Below are 21,632 nucleotides of genomic sequence, written 5' to 3' on the forward strand. Positions count from 1 at the left end.
TGACACCTCACACAGCCCCATAGACCAAAGGATAAAAGCGCTATAAGCCTGGGAATGGAGCGATTTTAAGTGACATATATTTGTTAACAATGGTTTGAATTTTTTACAGGCCATCAGATACAATAAGTTATACATGTTATACATGTTATTTATCATTTTAATCGTAATAACTTCAAGAACATATATAACAAGTCAGTTTTACGCCAGAGCGAATGGCGTAAAAACACAACCCCCCCCCCCCCCCAAACAAAAGAAATGCGTTTTTTTTTTCAATTTCACCACACTTTGAATTTTTTTCTGGTTTCACAGTATACTTTATGCAAACAATTCAGCCTGTCATTGCAAAGTACAATTAGTGACGCAAAAAATAAGGGCTCCTGTGGGTTTCTAGGTGAAAAAATGCCAGTGCTATGGCCTTTTAAACACAAGGAGGGAAAAACGAAAATGCAAAAATTGAAATTGGCCGGGTCCACTAAGGGTTAAAACATGGGAAAAGGGGGGTGATTCAGACTTTTATTAGGGGAGGGGGCTTTTTACTAATAACAATACTTTTTTTTTTTTTTTTTTACACATACACTACCGTTCAAAAGTTTGGGGTCACCCAAACAAATTTGTGTTTTTCATGAAAAGTCACACTTATTCACCACTATACGTTGTGAAATGAATAGAAAATAGAGTCAAGACATTGACAAGGTTAGAAATAATGATATATATTTGAAATAACATTGTTTTTACATCAAACTTTGCTTTCGTCAAAGAATCCTCCTTTTGCAGCAATTACAGCATTGCACACCTTTGGCATTCTAGCTATTAATCTGTTGAGGTAAGCTGGAGAAATTGCACCCCACACTTCTAGAAGCAGCTCCCACAAGTTGGATTGGTTGGATGGGCACTTCTGGCGTACCATACTGTCAAGCTGCTCCCACAACAGCTCAATGGGGTTCAGATCTGGTGACTGTGCTGGCCACTCCATTACCGATAGAATACCAGCTGCTGCTTCTGCTGTAAATAGTTCTTGCACAATTTGGAGGTGTGTTTAGGGTCATTGTCCTGTTGTAGGATGAAATTGGCTCCAATCAAGCGCTGTCCACTGGGTATGGCATGGCGTTGCAAAATTGAGTGATAGCCTTCCTTATTCAGAATCCCTTTTACCCTGTACAAATCTCCCACCTTACCAGCACCAAAGCAACCCCAGACCATCACATTACCTCCACCATGCTTAACAGATGGCGTCAGGCATTCTTCCAGCATCTTTTCATTTGTTCTGCGTCTCACAAACGTTCTTCTTTGTGATCCAAACACCTCAAACTTGGATTCATCCGTCCACAACACTTTTTCCAGTCTTCCTCTGTCCAATGTCTGTGTTCTTTTGCCCATCTTAATCTTTTTCTTTTATTGGCCAGTCTCAGATATGGCTTTTTCTTTGCCACTCTGCCCTGAAGCCCAAAATCCCGCAGCCGCCTCTTCACTGTAGATGTTGACACTGGTGTTTTGCGGGTACTATTTAATGAAGATGCCAGTTGGGGACCTGTGAGGCGTCTGTTTCTAAAACTAGAGACTCTAATGTGCTTATCTTCTTGCTTAGTTGTGCAACGTGGGCTCCCACTTCTTTTTCTACTCTAGTTAGAGCCTGTTTGTGCTGTCCTCTGAAGGGAGTAGTACACACCATTGTAGGAAATCTTCAATTTCTTAACAATTTCTCGCATAGAATAGCCTTCATTTCTAAGAACAAGAATAGACTGTCGAGTTTCAGATGAAAGTTCTCTTTTTCTGGCCATTTTGAGCGTTTAATTGACCCCACAAATGTGATGCTCCAGAAACACTGCTCAAAGGAAGGTCAGTTTTGTAGCTTCTGTAATGAGCTAGACTGTTTTCAGATGTGTGAACATGATTGCACAAGGGTTTTTAATCATCAGTTAGCCTTCTGAGCCAATGAGCAAACACATTGTACCATTAGAACACTGGAGTGATAGTTGCTGGAAATGGGCCTCTATACATCTATGTAGATATTGCACGAAAAACCAGACATTTGCAGCTAGAATAGTCATTTACCACATTGGCAATGTATAGAGTGTATTTGTTTAAAGTTAGGACTAGTTTAAAGTTATCTTCATTGAAAAGTACAGTGCTTTTCCTTCAAAAATAAGGACATTTCAATGTGACCCCAAACTTTTGAACGGTAGTGTATACTAGAAGCCCCCCTGGGGGACTTCTAGTATATACAATTTGATCTCTCATTGAGATCTTTGCTGTACAGTTATACAGCAAAGATCACTGAGATCGGCACTTGTTTGCTTTCGGCTGCTGCCAAGCCTGGGTCGGCACCATCTTGGAGCAGACCCCGGCCGGCAGCAGTTACAGACACAGACCCCCACTAGACACTGCAACCGGTAATTGGAGGCAGTTGTCAACTTTGACAGCTGCCTCAGATTACCTGATTAGCGGGCACGGCAATCACACTGTGCCCGCTAATAGCCGCGATCCCGGGCTACACGCGGCACCCGGGATCGCGGCGGTTCAGAGCGGGGTCGCCGCGCGGCCCCGCTCTGAACACCACCTGGGGACATATGACGTACCGGTACGTCATATGTCCTTAAGAGGTTAAGGGGTACTCTGGAGAAGAAAACATTTTTTTTTTATATTAAAGAAGCAGTTCACTTTTTATTTTTTTCGCCCCCCCGGGTAGCCGCTGTCAAGTATACTTACAGAAGATGATCGGTGTCCCGTTCCCGTCGGTCAGTTCCGTCCCGAGGTGCCGTTCACATCGGGCGCGCGCTCACTTCCGCCGGCTGCTGCGAGTCCTCTTCTCTGCCCAGTGATTATACGCCGGAAGTCACATGCACTTCCATGCATTCTCTATGGAAGCGCGTGACTTCCGGCGTTCAAATGACAAGGGAGAGAAGAGGAGTCACAGCGCCGGCGGAAGTGAGCGCGCGCCCGATGTGAACGGCACCGCGGGACGGAAATGACCGACGGGAACGGGACACATCATCTTCTGTAAGTATACTTGACAGCGGCTAAGCGGGGGGGCGAAAAAAATAAAAAGTGAACTGCTTCTTTAACTGGTGTCAGAAAGTTATACAGATTTGTAAATTACTTTTATTAAAACAAAAAAACCTAAAGCCTTCCATTACTTATGAGTTGCTGTATGTCCTGCAGGAAGTGGTGTATTTATCCAGTCTGCACAGTGCTCTCTGCTGCCACCTCTGTTTATGACAGGAACTGTCCAGAGCAGTAGCAAATCCCCATAGAAAACCTTTCCTGAGCAGCTCACATATGGGCTTTGAGGAAATGTACATTATATTATATTATTTTTCTCTCTTTACCTTGTATATTATCTTTACTGACAAACCAGTATACTTTATACCAATCTTCTCAGGAGGTGCTACACCTAATGCAGTTCTACCATGCTGAATGTATGTTACCACAATTTTATATCTATATAATATACCGAATGTTATTCCTGTTGTTTCTAAACGTTAACTATACTGTTGGCACTAAAGTCAGTGCTTATAGATTTTCTCTTTTGTAATTTGTTCTTAAAAAACCTAATAAAAACATTGAACCAGAAAACCTTTCCTGCTTTGGACAGTTCCTGTCAGGGATAGAGGTGGCAGCAGAGAGCACTGTGTCTCACTGAAAATAGTACATCACTTCCTCCAGCAGCTGATAAGTATTGGAAGACTGGAAGTTCTGGAAGTTTTTTTTCACCTCTGAAGTACTACAGAGAAAAGTAATAGTTAGTAATGGATAGACCGGATATAGGTAAACCCACCTTCTATTATATCTTTTGAGAAGATTGTGATTGTGTATTTATTGTTGAGTAGCTCCCTTTATATCAGACAATATGAAATGAATAGGAGCTGAGCTGCAGTAACTCAGCACCACAGCCACTACACAATGCCCACCACAGCCCACATTTACTATTGCAAATGCATCAGAAGTTTGGCACACTTTTGTCGCAATTGCATTCACAGCTCCGGATGGGAAAATATTGAGTCTTTCAGAAAGTTATACAGCTTTGTAATATAACTATACTTTTTTTTACATTTTTTTTATTTCTTTTTTTTTACACTGGCAGCAGTAAAGGATGACACAGCTCCTCTGATGCCACCAATGACTGTGTCGGGAACTGCAGGGCTGTACAAGCCCTGGTCCCAAAATAGCTGAAAATTGCTACTACTCCTGTCTATTCTAAAGCATGTTAGCATTAGATTAGACATTAGAGTTGGATAAACACCCCAAGTCACTAGCGCTGCAGCAAGGGTCCAGTGAGACAGAGCGACTAGGGAATGACAGTTATCACTGCTCGCTTTATATGATAGTGCTGTGGCTGTAGTGCGAATGACACAGGCAGCTTCCTTAAGTATAATGTCTATTCTAATGCTAACGTTACACAAGGCTCAGTATCACTAACTCTGCATGCATCATTAGCAATATGTGACCATGCAAGGACCAGAGCTTGTGCAGTCCTGAAGTTCCTGAAACAGCCTTTGGTGGCAGCATGAGGTTAAAATCTGCAGTAAACCCTCAGCTTTGTGAAAACACAACAAAATCCGCATAATTTGGTGCACATTGAAGGTCTAGGATGCCTATTGGACACATCCACATTGTACATATCAATAGGACAATATATGTTATTGCAACCTCCGACGTAAATCAGAATGTTTCCTCACGTGACAGCAAACAGATCCCTCGAAAATGGCGAGAATATTGCTTCCAAAACCTTGTTTGTAATCAGAAGCTATGCTAATATTTCTCCCAACTCATGTGTGCTGTAACTGCATATAGACTATACAATCCACATCGCAGCACAAAGCACGCTCCTGTTCTGATATTCTGCTGTTACGTATCACAATAGGAACTTTCAGCCTGAAGTTGACAATGTTCTGCTAGACTGGCTGCATTGTAACAAGCCCTCACATTCTACATGACAACAAGCAGAGATATTGAACTACAAAGTATATAGAACTTTCCATTATACCTCGGTTACATTTTATTCGGATTATACTTTGGTTGATTCTTCCCCTATGCTTTGTGTATAATACATTGGGAGTCAGTTAAAATAATTAGCAAGGTTATACATTTCATCCAGCAGACATGGGCATAGATACGTTTTAGAATCAATTATTTTTCTTTTTTCTTCTATTCTTGTGAATCTCAAGGACTAGGAGAGGTTATGTGAAGGACGTCCGCACAATCATTCATTCCTGATATAAACAAGGGCAGGCACAGCACAAATTATGGTCTGCACGCGCCCATAATTAATTGTCAATCATCTGTGCGTCTCCACACGAGGCAGATAGAGAGCCAGGCCTTCTCCGAGAACACGGAATCAGAGGTGAAACCAGTGTGTGCTGTGCTGACCAAGTGAACCCCTCATTGCTCTCCATTATATGCACCAAAAAGTCTAACAAAAGCAACGGGGGAGGGGTAACACCAGAACAATCATCAAAGCTTCTTGTCATTGCTACATTTTCATCTTAGGTAATGAAGGTTTTTGCTTCTTAAATGGAGGGGATAGAAAAGTCCCATCATCTAACATGACCTGATCAGGCAAGGAGTTGGGTCACCTAAACATTATCCAGTGACTAACAGAGTATGTTTGTTCCAATTAATGCAGCCAATAAAACTGGCAATTTTTTTTCCCAATACAAGCTTCAAAGAGGGTTTTGCACAGGATCAGTAATAAATGCTTGACTGGTCTGACCACTCTGGTCCCCATGATCACACCTCCCTTTGTACCATGAAAATAACAGTGGTCAAAATGAAACAATAAGTGCCACTATGCTTTCCGCCTATTTTCATGATTAGGGAAGTCTACCAACTAGGGCCACCAGCAGACACTTATCGCCTATCCTATTGTGGTATCCTACCACAGGTGTTACTACTGGTTACACCCTTCAGAAAAGTCTGTACTTATTGTATAGAAGTGGTGATGAAAGTAGTGATAAAGTTTTGCCACTAGATGTCACTGTATTAGTTATGTGTCCAGATGCTGCACAGCTGAAGTGTGTAAAGGGTTATTGTTTATTTGTACGTCACATGGATCTGCAAACCAATAGGAATCTGCTGTTCTTCTCCCCTATCATCTCTCTCTTTACACTCTTCACCCACTAACAGCGCACTTTGGAAACACTGAGGAAGGAAGTCACATGGGTAGAGGAGGTGCATAAGTCTTTTGTGTTGGACATTGTAGAGGAAGGACTCAGGCTGGACAGCTCTCTACCGCGGTCCTCTTTGGGCTCTGGCCCTCTGCCAGGTCCCCTACTCTGGTCAGTCTTAGCTCGAACCTGGTATGGGTAGGAAGCAAGACAGGACACAGCTAACAATTTTCTTCCCAGAGACGCTACACAGCACTATGCAGTGTTAAACCCCTTTCAAGAGAGGACAAGTCAGAGACAACCTCAACCCACGCCGTGGACTAGGAGAGTCACAGAGCAGGACAGTATCCACAGACAGCAGTAAGCTAGGAACTGATGCGTATAGAGCAAAATTGCTAGGAGCCCATAACCTATATCTCACAGCACGGTTGTCAGCAGGGAACCCTCAGCATTCCTTACACTGACACAGTATACATAACATCCTTCTGTGGGTGGCAGTTCCGATAGTCCGGGAGGGTCACTACACCACTCTGGCCATCCGTGACCACACTAGCCCAAGGGACCCAGTAGCAGCCTGGTAGAACAGTGTCCACAGGGGAAAAAGGTACAACTGACCTTCTAAAATAAGAGCAGGTGTGCCACCACATCTGTGTGCCTCACCGGCACTGGCGTCACAAATTAACATCTCAAGGTCCGTTTGTATCTCGGCCAACCACCACCGGAGTGGCGTCACACCCCACCATCTAGCAAGTGACCGGCCAATCCCCCGATACAAAAACACTGGGGGCTCACACTACACTATGGGAAAACTATTTTAAAGCAAAATTTAACAGAAAAGTGAAATAATCCTCAGTTTCCTCCACTACTTTGCCTTTTAGAGAAAATAATTCTGTTTCGACCTACCACCCTGATTACAGAGTCAATGCCCGCAGGCCACATTACTCATAGGGAGGAATTTATTAAGAAAATGGTCTTAAAGGGGAACTTTTTTTTTTTTTAATCAACTGATGTCTGAAGGTTAATACAACCCACAAACAAGTCTTCCAGTACTTAGCTGCTGTATGTCCTACAGTAAGCGGTGTTCTGTGCTCTCTGCTGCCACCTCTCTCTGTGACAGGAACTGTCCAAAGCAACAAAGATTTTCAATGGGAATATGCTACTGCTTTGGACAGTTTCTGCTTTGGACATACAGCAGCTGATAAGTACTGGAAGACTTGAGATTTTTAAATTGAATTAAATTACAAAGCTATATAATGAATTCTGAAGCAAATTAATAAACAAAAAAAAAAAAAAAAAAGTAGCCAGCGATTTAAACTCTTTAAATGGGTACTCCAGTATGAGAAAATTGCATTTAAATGCAACTATCACCCCTATGAGATATATACCTTACAAATATAGTGTTACCACAAATAGTACTGTCTCCAGCATGCTTTTCGTGATCCCCCTTCCCCCTACACAAACAGCGCCACCCTTGTCTATTTACTTCATGTGCCATAGCAGGTCAGGCGGGGCTGTAATACCGGGCACAAAAGAGTGGCAATGTGCCAGACCTTTTACTCCAATCTTGTACAATCCCTTTAAACATAAACTGTAAAAAACAACATATATTTTAATGTTTAAATTGTAGACCAAACTCTGAATATGCCCAGCAGGCTTCTATAACTAGTAATCCACATTTTTTTCTGTGAGTTGTCAACAGCTTTTCTGGAGCCATATTGAGCCAACCCATCTATGCAATCCTCCCTGGGATCATCTACAATGCTCTTTAAACAAACAGTGAAAGCATTCTGATTTTTAATCACACAAGTGGTTCACCAACCAAAACCACAAGGACCACACAATTCACGGCAAACCCTGTTCTCATTGCTAGTTTGTCGGCAACTCCACAGATTCATTACTCCCCTCCTCCTATGTTACTGGACTGACTCTATATACCAAAGATTATGACTGCCATATACAAGGGGATGGGTACTTATAAAGTATTCCAATACTGACAAATATATACTCATGAATTGTGATAGGACATTCCTCTGCACATGGATATGTAAAATGGGGCCCATGCTTTTATAGAGAAGATTTGGGGTATTCGTGCAGCTTTTACTGTTTCTCAGCTCTAACAATGTATTAGTAATATGACAGGTTAACCCAAAGCATTAAACGTAAGTGAGCGGCTTGTTAAGTATTAATGAACAGACTTTCACTGCTCATCAATTAAACACGGTCAATTATTTCCTCGCTGGTTATACCACAATAATCCCTTTTTATGTTTTCATTGTAAACTTTGCAACAAAAAAAAAAAAAAGCACAAGTCTGCCAACTCTGTTACTGTCATTTAGTTTTATTGGTTGATCTATTTCTCCTGCCACACAATATCATTGTTTCTATGCTCCCCCCAAAACTTAAAGCGTAACTATAACATATTTTTACAATTTGGTTTCAGTTAGCTCAGGCCATGATAAGAATTTTTGCAATATACATTATTAAGCTAAATTGAACATTTTTTTTTTAATACATGTAGCCTCCAGGCAGCTGGATGGGGGGGGGGGGGCAGCAGGGGACCAGAGAGGATGAGTGCCGGGCTGTGGCATAGAGAGAGGGGGGCAGGGAAGGGGTGCCAGATTGTGGGATAGATGTAGGGAGGAGGGAGGGGGAGATCCCAGGCAGGGGAGAGGTACCAGACTGTAGGTTAGGTGGAGGAAGGGGGGCAGGGAGTGGAGAGATGCCAGACGGGGGAAATGTGCTGGACTGTAAGGCACTGAGGCACTGTATCTAATCCCACTTAGTGTTATACCATCTGTTGAGGCACTGTATCTAATCCCACCTTGTGTGATACCGTATGCTGAGGCACTGTATCTAATCCAACTGTGTGTGATACCATCTGCTGGGGCTCTAAATCTAATCCCACTGTGTGTAATACCAGAAGAAAAATTCATATATTTTTCTGAGCCAAACTGGAAATATCTCAGTAAGCACACAAGATATTAACACTGTTTAGGGCTCATTTTAAAGGGTAACGTGGGCTTTTTAATTTCATTTTTTTGGCCACTTAAATTATAGTTACACTTTAAAGTGTACCAACAGTTGGTCTCTGACTTGCTCTGCTAAGATCGGTGGGAAGATGCAGCACACACTGGGGGGGGGGGGTACAGCTGCTCCCAGCAGGCTCCATGCACCAGAGCTGCACCTCTGCATTGATCTTTGCAGAATGGGTATGAGACATAGGCTACTTTCACACATCTGTAATATGTGGTCCGTGAGCTGGATATATATCATGGACTGAAAACCTCACCTCTTACAGGACTCCCTGCATCATAATGTATAATGCTGAAGTGAGCTACTGAATGGCTAGAGCAGTATGCTGCTGAACCGATAAGGCTGTGTCAGTTTACTAGCATAGTATTTAACCTTTCCGGCTAGAATACCCCCTAGAAGGATAAAAAGATAAAATTCTTACTGCCACCACTAGGGGGAGCTCTCCATAGACATCACATTCTTACAGCTCATTAAAGGGGTATCCCGTTTCTATACTTTGATGACTCACTGCTTAGATATTAAATAACTCTATTGCTAGTGAGGATCCAACATCTGCAACCCCCTCCCCCTCCTTTAAAAAAAAAAAAAAAAAAAAAACTCAATTGAAATCAATGGGAAAGTAAAAATTCACAATAAATATGAACACACACAATTATTATGTGTGGTACTGTTACTTAAGGACCTATTACATGACTGATCGTTGTCTGTCATTTGTCTTTCAACATGTTGAAAGACAAATGACTAAGATAGCAATGACCTGCTGCCGTCAACCCGTGAAATAGGAACAGCGGCTACTGCTATCTTTTATGGGCTGCCAAAATAATCTAGCGATCACCCGGGCAGCCCCCCCACCCCTGACTCTCACCCACTCGATGCCGACCGGTGTAATAGCAATGACAGCGGACAGGGAACGAGGAGCAAACGAGTGCTGACTGCACTTGTTTGCGCCTCAACATCGCCCTATGTAATATGGGCTTCAGTTTTTAATAAAGAACTGTGGGAACTGGATAAAAAAACAATACATACATCTCTGTAATTTCCAAAAGTATATACATATTGTTCATGCAGTTTTATTCTCTTAAAAATTTACAGGACACCTAAACATGTTACAAAACTTGTTGTTTGGCTATAAGAGCATCACTGGTCGAGCCAGTTTTGCCGTAGCTGTCTGCATTCAATATCCGTATACTGTATGTAGTCAATGGATTTCTCAGGCTCATTTAAAGCCTCATATTGCAGGAGAATGACATGAAAATTGTGATTTGTTATGCTCACGTTCATTCATCAGTGAATCTATTCATCATATAAAAGACAGCTCACCAAGCTCATCCATTACAAATGTCCACCCCGTCTCCTGGAAGTATTAATTGGCACACCAGATAATTCAAGATTTTGGCCTACAAAATTCCAAGCATACAAGCAGAAGACACACCTTTACGCCAAGCCAACTTTGCGAACTGTAAACTATATGCTAAACAAAAATACATATATTTAACATTTTAACATTTCTGCACTTTTTTTTTATAATTTATAATATTTGTCAGCATTTATCTCTTACTTTGTGTTACCGATAAGGCTGCGTTCACACATAGCATTTGATTTACATTAACTAGCACTATATTTCCACTAATTGCACAGGTAAAATAGTGCTACTTTTTGCCACAACTACATGAAAAGTGTGATAAAATTTTGCTATTTTACAGCTAATTGTGCAATTCACTACAAAATAGCGATTATTAAGGAAAATTAAACGCTATGTGAGAACATAGCCTAGGGTTAAAAATAAAATAATGGATACTGCAATTCCCACATTGGCCACAATCTCCCATAACAACTGGTTACATTAGAGCAGCGTTTACCGGGGTGCCGGGAGAACCTGCCAGGGGTGCCGTGGGATCCAGGTGGGAAATGTGCGCTGTCTCTTTAAGCATCCTGAGAAGCTGCGGTCACTCAGCTTCTCAGGATGCAAGGATCACTTTCATGTTCCGCCCGCACTGTGAGCAGGCGGAACATTAAAGTGAGCAGAATGTAGAAGCAGGAAGTGTCAGCTCCTGCTCCTACATTCACTCCCATAGGCCGCTGGCACTTCATGCCAGCAGCCTATGGGAAGACGGGACGTGACCTCTCTGGCAGGCGTGATGACGTCACATCATGCTGGAGGTTCCGTCCCTGCGGCTCACAAAATGGAGCCAGAAGAAAGAAGAGCAGCTCCCTGTGGCCACACAGCTGGATTAGGTGAGTAGGATTTTTTTTTTACTGGGGGCACAGCATGGGGGACATTACTGGGGGGGGGGGGGGGGGGGGGCAGCATGGAGGACATTACAGCATGGGAAAATTACTGGGGGGGGGGCAGCATAGGGGAAATTACTGGGGAGGACAGCATGGGGGACATTACTGGGGGCAGCACAGCATGGGGGACATTGCGGGGGGGCAGCATGGGGGACATTACTGGGGGCAGCACAGCATGGGGGACATTACTGGGGGCAGCACAGCATGGGGAACATTACTGGGGGCAGCACAGCATAGGGGACATTACTGGGGGCATAGCAGGAGCCATATCATGGGGGACATTACTGGGGGCATAGCAAGAGCCATATCATGAAGGACATTACTAGGGGCATAGCAGGCGGCATTACTGTATGGGGTACACAGCAGGGGGCATTGTTAATATAAGGGGGCATATCAGGGGGCATTCTTACTATGTGGGGGCACAGCAGGGGATGCTACATATGGAGGCAACCCACATTCCTATTCGCTTTACTGCACATTACACCAACAACAGCGCAGTTACTACTGTATGGGAGCCTATAGGAGGGAGAAAGGGAAGAACGTTGCTAGAAAAGTGCAGAGCCTAATATGTTTGTCCCGCAGGTTCTGAAGACATGAATTGCAGCTGTAAGAAATCATCATGGTGGTCTGGGCCGGATGGAGAGGAAAAGGGAAAGAGAACAACTCAGATCAAAGAAGACATCACCAAACATTATTTGGTAGGGATGCCCCAACCTAATTTTTTTTCCGAGGGGTGCCCAGAGGTAGGAAAGGTTGGGAAGCACTGCATTAGAGTGCAAGCAACTAACTTTACAGCCTGCAGCAAAAAAGACCAATTGGGCCTCATTATCAGTAGGAGTCAAAGGCTAGCCAATCTTTTGCTTTCCTATACATATGATGCACCAAAGGAGCACACACATTTTTTGTTTCTACCCATTCACAAAAACAACACATCCATAGCTGACACCCATAGGTTATTATTGCTTCCCCCTTACACCCTAAGCAGTCTACAGAATATGTGTGAAGCCGTGTGGAGAGAAGTGCCTTGTCACAAACCATCCAGTCCTACATTTCAGGATGACAGGACATGGCAATCATTCGAGAATGCTGATAATCTACCTACAGCAGGGGTCCTCAACTGGCGGACCGCGGTCCAAACCCGGACCGCAGAGGCCAGCTGTCCGGACCCCTGGTCAGACCTCCAAACCACCCCGGATCCGCCGTCCCGGGACGGCCCCCATGTGTCCCGCTCCCCACCGCACTGCCTTATGCCCCATAGGCGTACTGTCCTTAGATTTCAGTACTCCTGTGGGGCTGGGGGCAGTGTCGGTTCGGCCCCCGGCTGATAAGCGCTCTCTGGGGATGTCCCGGGGATTCCCCAGCAGAGCGCGCATCAGTGACCTCAGTGTACGCCGCCGTCCTGAACTTCCCGGAAGTACAAGCCAGCGGCGTACACTGAGGTCACTGGTGCGCGCTCTGCTGGGGAATCCCCAGGACATCCCCATAGAGCGCGTATCAGCTGAGGGCTGGGCCGACAGGAGAAGAGAAGAAGACAGGCGCAGAGGGGGAGCGAGGTGCTAGGTGAGTTGTGGTTTGTTTGTTTTTTTGTCTGGGGGCCATCTATAAGGAGAGAGCGCACAGGGGGGCTATATGGGAGCAGGAGAGTGCAAAGGGGGGCTATATACTACTGAGGGGGCTATATACTACTGGGGGGAGAGCACAGGGGGCTATATACTACTGGGGGAGAGCACAGGGGGCTATATACTACAAGGGAAAGCTCACAGGGGGGCTATATACTACTGGGGGGAGCTCACAGGGGGCTTTATACTACTAGGGGGGCTCACAGGGGGCTAAATACTACAGGGGGAGCTCACAGGGGGTTAAATACTACTGGGGGAGCTCACAGGGGGCTATATACTACTAGGGGGGCTCACAGGGGGCTATAAACTACAGGGGGAGCTTACAGGGGGTTATATACTACTGGGGGGAGCTCACAGGGGTCTATATACTACAAGGGAAAGCTCACAGGGGGGCTATATACTACTGGGGTGAGAGCACAGGGGGCTATATACTACTGGGGGGAGAGCACAGGGGGCTATATACTACAAGGGAAAGCTCACAGGGGGGCTATATACTACTGGGGGGAGCTCACAGGGGGCTATATACTACTAGGGGGCTCACAGGGAGCTATGTACTACAGGGGAGCTCACAGGGGGTTATATACTACTGGGGGGAGCTCACAGGGGGTTATATACTACTGGGGGGAGCTCACAGGGGGCTATATACTACTGGAGGGGCTCACAGGGGGCTATATACTACAGGGGAAAGCTCACAGGGGGGCTATATACTACTATGGGGAGCTCACAGGGGTTATATACTATTGGGGGGGGCTCACAGGGGGCTATATACTACAGGGGAGAGCACAGAGGCTATATACTACAGGGGAAAGCTCACAGGGGGATATATACTACTGGGGGAGAGCTCACAGGGGGGCTTTATACTACAGGGGGAGAGCACAGGGGGGCTATATACTACTGGGGGGAGCTCACAGGGGGCTATATACTACTGGGGGAGCTCACAGGGGGCTATATACTACTGGGGGGAGCTAACAGGGGGCTATATACTACAGGGGGAGAGGGCACAGGGGGGGCTATATACTACTGGGGGAGCTAACAGGGGGCTATATACTACAGGGGGAGCTAACAGAGGGCTATATACTACAGGGGGAGAGGGCACAGGGGGGGCTATATACTACTGGGGGGAGCTAACAGGGGGCTATATACTTCAGGGGGAGAGCACACAGGGGGGGCTATATACTACAGGGGGGGCTATATACTACAGGGGGGAGCTCACAGGGGGGCTATATACTACAGGGGAGAGCTCACAGGGGGGCTATATACTACTGGGGGAGAACGCACAGGGGGGCTATATACTACTGGGGGAAAACCCACAGGGGGGCTATATACTACTGGGGGAGAATGCACAGGGGGGCTATATACTACTGGGGGAGCAACAGGGGGGCTATATAATACTAGGGCAGTCACCCCCTTTGTACCTAATATCAAAGGACCGGTGAGAGAGAAAAAAATGCCAGTTTTCCCGCTAATAAGCAGCAATTCTGTATGTAAATAGTTGAACGTTGTGAAAATTAACAAAACACGTTTCCTACTGATGTTCAGCTCGGACCTTCACCTGACAATAGACCCCGGTAAGTGGACCTTCACTAAAAGTTGTTGAGTACCCCTGCCCTAAAGGTATATACTGTACGTGCTGGGTGGCGCTGCACTTCTAAGTGAAACCTATCTCATACATACAGTATGAGTCCAAGGTGCCTTGTTCCAGCAAAACCTCATGGCTTCAACACAACCAACACGGCACATTTAACATCGGCAGAAAGTAAAAGCTCTCTGATATCCATTAAAGACATCCTCAATTAAATCCACTTCCTGGCTCAGCGCGAACCCCTAGAGATGGAGTGAGCAAAGTGCTATGTGTATGTGGCTGTACACTAATGGGCCTTACATGCACATGGCAATGAGGCTGAAGAGATGGTAACTAATGACAGGGGGAAACACCAGGTATTGTCTTGTAAGGCATCATATCGAAATCTCAGTAGACGCTGTGTCTCCTATTTATGAATTCTTACATTTTTGTCATATCATATATCAATCTTGTAGTATACGGAGATCCTTTGCAAGGTCAGAAAATAATGTGAATTCTAGATGCATTCCAATTTGCAGCCTAAGGCTATGTTCACACTACGTAAAATTACGGCCGTAGTTCTCGCCGCAGAACTACGGCCGTAGTTTTGAGGAGTTGAAGATAGCTTTATTTGCAATGGGATCCCGGCCGGAGCGTACACACTTCGTATGTGCTCCGGCCGGGATCCCATACGCCGCCGGAAAAATTGACATGTCAGTTTTCTGCGGCCGGAATTCAGTGAATTCCGGCTGCAGAAAGACCTGTCAGTTCACACAGTGAAGCAAGCGGCTCATTGTGGGCTATGGGAAGCTCTAGTACGGGCGCGTGCTGATGCGCCCGCATCAGAGCTCCGCAGCCGGAAAGATCACCCGGCTGGTACTTAAGTCACGGAAAGGACGAGTGTTCACGTAATGTAAACATATCCTAAACCAGCAAAAAAACTACAAAAAATACAACATATACATACGCCATATGGACAAATATATTGTCCTCCTTTACTCCTTGAATTTGACTATTCTTATGCAGTCCCATTGCAACAGGTATTTAAAAAAATGGCACCTTCCAATGCAGCCTGCCTTTACAAACATTTGTGAAAGAATGGTTTGTTCTAAAAAAACAAACAGACAAAAAAAAAACACTCCAAGTAAACTAGCTCACCTAGTAGCCCCTCTCCATAGGTAATCTTCTTCTAGTAAGCACGTCCTGTAGGTAACACTTCATATGCATAATCCCCAGCCTTAAGACAATCCCCTTGTAGTTAAGTCCCCTCCCACCATAGACAGCCCCCCCCTGTAGTAAACACCCTCCCCTGTAGGTAATCTTCCCTCTGTGGGCAATTTCTTCTAATAGTTACCCTTCCCCCAGACAATATCCCTGTAGAAACCACTCCCTGTAGGTAACTGTCTATGTAAGTGATGGCTAACCTTGACACTCCAGCTGTTGCAAAACTACAATTCCCATCATACCTGGGCAGCCAAAGCCATAGGCATGATGGGAATTGTAGTTTTGCAACAGCTGGAGTGTCAGGGTTAGCCATCACTGATCTATGTGGTCATTTTCCTTTTACATAATCCCACTGTAGGTAAACTCCATCTTTTTACCCCCTGTAGTAAAAACCCATAGGCAATCTCCCTGTAAGTAATCCCCCCTGTAGTAAGCACTAAAGAGGAGCGAACCTGCCGGATTTCTGGTTCGTACGAACCAGAAATCTCGGCACCTGACTCCCGCTGTCTGCCGGCTCCGTGCAGCGGGTGGATACAGCGTAAGGAACGCCTAGAAAACTGGGATACAGCCTATGCACGGAGGCGGCAGACAGCGAGAGTCAGATGCCGAGATTTCTGGTTTGTACGAACCAGAAATCCGGCAGGTTCGCTCATCTTTAGTAAGCACCTCCACGTGTAGGTTATCTCGCTGTAGGCACACACCCCCATGACAAATAAATAAATAAACACACACCAGGCTCCTGCGCAGTTCTTCAGCGTTAATTTATCATCCAAGCCCTGTGATTGCTCTGTCACTACACTGTATTAACTGTAACCACTATAATCTGTCAGCACTTGTCCACCCCTCCCTCATAGTGTCAAAGTCTTAAACTCTTTCTGTGCTGCAGTGTGTGAGACACTCGAAGGCTGCAGCACTGCAAGGGTTAAAGACTTAAATACAGGACATTGCTGTCTCCGACCACTAACATGCTGCAGCACATAAAGGGCCTAAGAGCAACTATAGTCTTATCAGCTCCCCCAAGGGCAAATGAATTAATCGCCCAGTCCTAATAGTAATATAATAGGAAGTCACTGTGGCAACAAGTCAGTTTGTGAAATTTGATTGCTGAGGATTTAGCTGTTGAGACCCCTGTCAATTGCTAAAATTAAATTCAACCTCAATTTCTAAAATCTCAAATTTGGCCTATAGAACTTTGTGAAGTCTCATAGACTTTCCATGCATCTACACCCCACATACTCAGCTCTCAAACAAAAGACAATTAAAAACAAAGTAAACAGTGTCAGCGCTTTTATGCCTTCATTTTTGTGAGGGTTTAAAAACTCATAACCCCAGAGTTCATAGCTTCTAAAGTGTAATTGTTTATATAAAACAGACAGATATCCTCCAATAAATTCCTATCATGCATTTCTTCTCTTTGGTTGGTCCTTATGTAGCAGAGCTGACGATGATGTAGTTTTCTAACAACAGAGCCGCAGCATAGGTGTGAATCTGCCTGTCTCTGCAGTACATGAACACTAATGCTGGTAGTTGTAGTTCCTCAGCAGCTATCAGTAATATGAAGCTCTTTCTGCAGTCATATTTACTGATATCTGCTGAGGAACTACAACTCCCAGCAGTGCTCAGCAGGAAAGGAAGGGGGTTTCAGATGGCCAAAGTCTGGGGTGTCTGGGGGGTTCCAGGGTGTGGCAGCACAAGGCTGAAGTCCTTGGGGGGATCTTCGGCAGCCGAAGACAGGGGTAAATGAAATGAGGGTGTCACATTACTGAGGTCTGGGAGGGCAACGGGATGCAGCGGCCGAAAGCTGAAGTCAGTGGTGGTGGCTGGAGATCATGGCAGCCAGCGATGACAGAGGTCTGGGGGAAGATGGGGGGGGGGCAGACGATGCCTGAAGTCCGGGAAGGGGGAGTTTTTGTAAGATGGGGTGCTCGGACTTGTGCCGGGGCAATGGGAGGGCGGCCGGCGATGATGCGCCTTAATGCAGACAGCCGGGAGGCAGGTTACAGCCACCGCTATGCTGCTACTGGTAGTGCTCTGTGTGTGTGGGGGGGGATGGGTGGTATGGAGCTTGTGCTGGGCGGGTGGGGTAGAGGGTATCGGGGTGCTGGCAGCCAGAGGGGAGGCATGAAGCTGGAGCTGGGGGACAGAGGGGGTCGCTTACAGCTGCTGCCACTGGAGAGGCTGGGAGACACTTGTGGCAGGCTGGGGAGAGCTAGCAGAGCTGAGCTGCACCACATGCTGCAGCATGACAGAGGTAAAGCGATCATTGTGACGTTTCCTGAGTTTCCTGAGTTAGCTCTCATTGGTTAGCTAACCCTGCCCACCGATCACATGACCCTGTCTAGGCTGGAGGGAGGAAAAGAAGAGGATCATGTCGGAGTGGACCTGGAGAGAAGCTGATTTCTTCGTCTGAGAGGGAGAATCAGTGCGGCTAACTGAGAAACAGTGCAAGAACGAAAAGAACGATTTGCAGTTTTGTATGAGAAAAAATGAAGCTTTAACTAATATAAGGACATATTAACCAGCGTATGGGATCTAAAAACAACCTGGTGTTAGAAGACAATATAATCTGTGAATTTACTATAAAGAAAGATTACAATACTACCCAATGATGCCAATAACAAGCAAGGAGTATATCTACCTCATTGTCACAGTTAAGAGGTGACATAATAAAACAACTGGGTATGAAATCTCCAAAAATAAATATAAAATGAATACACAAAAACAGGTATAGAAGAGGAATGGAGAGCACCTGTGATAGCAATTGCCCACAACTATCATTAATGTATATGTAAGTTTATCATAGGTAAGCCATGTTCTAAAGTTATACAGTAAATGGTCTATTCATTTAAGACATGGCTGAAAACATAGCATTGTGATTCCTGTTCCCTTTGATCAAATAACATCCCAGAGTTCAGCTCCACTCCCCTGATATGTGTCAGCCCTTCAGAAATCACACAGTGCCCAGCATGCTAATTCCATGATGTGCGGCTGCAGGCAGTCAAATGTAAAGTTATGTCAAGTGCTGCCGAGTAAGGGTCACTTAAACTTCCTGAAGGGTAGAGCTCAGATTTGAAAGCTATCATCAACATTACAAAGTACAAAGGTTTCTTACTCCTTCCTGGTATAGCTGGCAAATCAGCTGAAATTTTCAGCAAGTTTTAAAGTTCTCCAGCAAAATATCCACTTAGCATATAATAAAACAGTTAAACTGGTGGCACTAAATTTAGCTTCCCCCCACTATGCATCTTTAATGGTTTATTATAATCTTCAATAGTTTATTGTAATAATTTTGGCATCAAGAAGATTTCACACACAATGGGGGTTGGTCTAAATGGCATTCTGTGAGGGGATGTGGCCTCCCCCTGCACCAGGTAAAAATTGTAGCAAAAATCGACACCAGCTCACCACATTGAGAGGTGTGCAAAAATAGCATGAGTGTTGGGGGTAGGACTTAAAGGGGAACTCCGTATACAAAACTTGTTTTCTATTAAAAGTACATTAAAAGTTCTATAGATGTGTCTATACGATGTATTACTGTATCTGTACAGTTCTGCCACACTGGTAGTTGATAGAAATCCAGGAAGTGAAAAAAAAGGAAAAAAATGGCCCCTGTGCCAATTCACATTGTCACCTGCTCCTATACCCCCCCCCCCCCCCCCCCCCCCCCCCCCCCCAAGGAGACAAATCTTCCATGCCTCTATCTCACATTGTGTGTGTTTGCTGATGATGCAGACAGGGGGCAGGGCGTGATGTCACAGGAGGCTTGGCTGGATAACCCAATCCCTTGAGTGATTCACTATCTCTGACCGACCATAAGCAGCTGCTGCACTAATTTTACTGATTGTAATGGGTGGGGGCTGTGATGATCACATGAGGGAAAGCATTGCATTCTGGGAAATGCCAAACCAGGAAGGACAGAAACACAAAACAGAGCAAACCCCCCCCCCAAACAAATAGAATTTTGGTAGTTTCAAAACTGAGATAGACAGGTTAGTAATGCGTTATGCTTCTGCAGAAGTTTCTTTTTTTTTTAACCTCTACCTGGAGTTCCCCTTTAACAGTTTTAGCTATATATGTATATAATCTATATAGATTGGCCAGTCTTGATAAATTTCCACAAAGTTTTTGGGCAAAACACCACTAGCATTTTTTATTCAGGGTTGTTTTTTTTTTGCCATAGACAGTAAGTAGGGTAAAATGAGAAATAACACATCATGTAGGCGCCCTCTTGGACTGCCAGGTACCCTTCTTACAAAAAGTTTATTGTGAAATAGTAATTTTTCGTATTAAAGGGAACCTGTCACCCCCCGTGCCGGGGTGAAGGCCGTCCGGCCCCCAGCTAGAGCCCTGGATACTTACCCCATCTCGCCAAGTCCCGCTCCTGGAGTCGGTCCCGGGACGGATATATCCATGGCGGAAGCCGTGCGCACACGCTGCAGAGGTGAGTCCGACGCCCATAGAGAATAACGCCTCCATTCATTCTCTATGGATGTCGGACTCATCTATGCAGTGCGCGCCAGGCTTCCGACATGAATATCTCCCTCCCAGGACCGGCTCCAGGAGTGGGACTTGGCGAGATGGGGTAAGTATCTGGGGCTCCAGTGGGGGGGTCGGGCGACCTTCACCCCAGCATGGGGGTGACAGGTTCCCTTTAAAGCTAATCATGGAAGTTTGCCCCTGGAAGCCATGTGACCAAACACATCTAGCAGGGGTTAGCATTGGAAACCACTGTGTTAGGTGGATATGATCATGTAACTGTTCCATAACTTAGAAAAAAAATGCTTTTATTTTCCAAAGAGGCTTTACCAAGCTCATGAAGTGTTGAAGGCATTAACATTTTCTTGCTCCCCCTCCAATGCCTGTTTGGTACAGTCAATGAAGTGGGACAGAGATGATAGGGTAGAGCGAAGAGCGAGTAGACATTCAAGTTTGCAGCTTAGAAAAGCCTCTTTGACACTTTGCACAGGAGAATAAAAGCATTTTTTTAGGCTGGAAGAACAGGCACATATAAGAAAGGCACCATGTGTCTCCTTCACCTATCAGCTATCTGACAGTGTCAGCAGTTTGTAAAATGAATTACAGCTGACAGATTCCATTCGACTAAAGAGCCACCACTCTCGGTTGATCCCTCTTACAGCCAGTTCCAGCGGATTTCACGCAGCGAGTTCTGCAGCAAAATCCACTGTAATGCTCTGTAGGTTCATCTCCTATGACTCTATATTCTCACAGCGGATGTAAGAAAGTAGCACCTGCACACTTAACCCACCACTGAAATGACAGGACAGAGCATTGCAGCGGATTTCGCTTCGGAAGTTGCAGCGTGAAATCCTCTGCAATGCTGTAGGTGTAAAACTGACCTATGGGTTCATACGAATTTCACACTGCACATATAGCAGCAAATTCGCTGCAATACTCATTACCATTAGACTCTATAGCTCTGCAATTTCACAGCGGATTTTAATTCTGCTGCGAGAATGCAATGGCATGCCCATGCCAGGCTGGTAAAAATAATAAAGACACCAGGGGAGATTTATCAAACATGGTGTAAAGTGAAACTGGTTCAGTTGCCCCTAGCAACCAATCAGATTCCCCCTTTCATTCCTCACAGACTCTTTGGAAAATGAAAGGTGCAATCTGATTGGTTGCCGGAGGCAACTGAGCCAGTTTCACTTTACACCATGTTTGATAAATCTCCCCCACAATGTATATACCTGTCCTTATTCCTCCAGCACTCTCCTGTCTGCTTTTCCAGACCTGGCTCACTGCTCATCCTATCACTGTGCTGTCCAGCCACAACCAATA

The 21,632-nt window shown here is 45.1% G+C and overlaps 1 protein-coding gene across 3 annotated transcripts in view; it reads right to left on the reverse strand.

Moving 5' to 3' along the window:
* Window positions 1-21,632, reverse strand: part of WWOX (WW domain containing oxidoreductase) — an 819,888-nt gene that overhangs the window by 501,851 nt on the left and 296,405 nt on the right. The gene's annotated exons all lie outside the window — the stretch shown is intronic.

This window comes from Dendropsophus ebraccatus, chromosome 4 (genome assembly GCF_027789765.1).
Source record: "Dendropsophus ebraccatus isolate aDenEbr1 chromosome 4, aDenEbr1.pat, whole genome shotgun sequence".
In the NCBI taxonomy this organism is placed as follows: domain Eukaryota; kingdom Metazoa; phylum Chordata; class Amphibia; order Anura; family Hylidae; genus Dendropsophus; species Dendropsophus ebraccatus.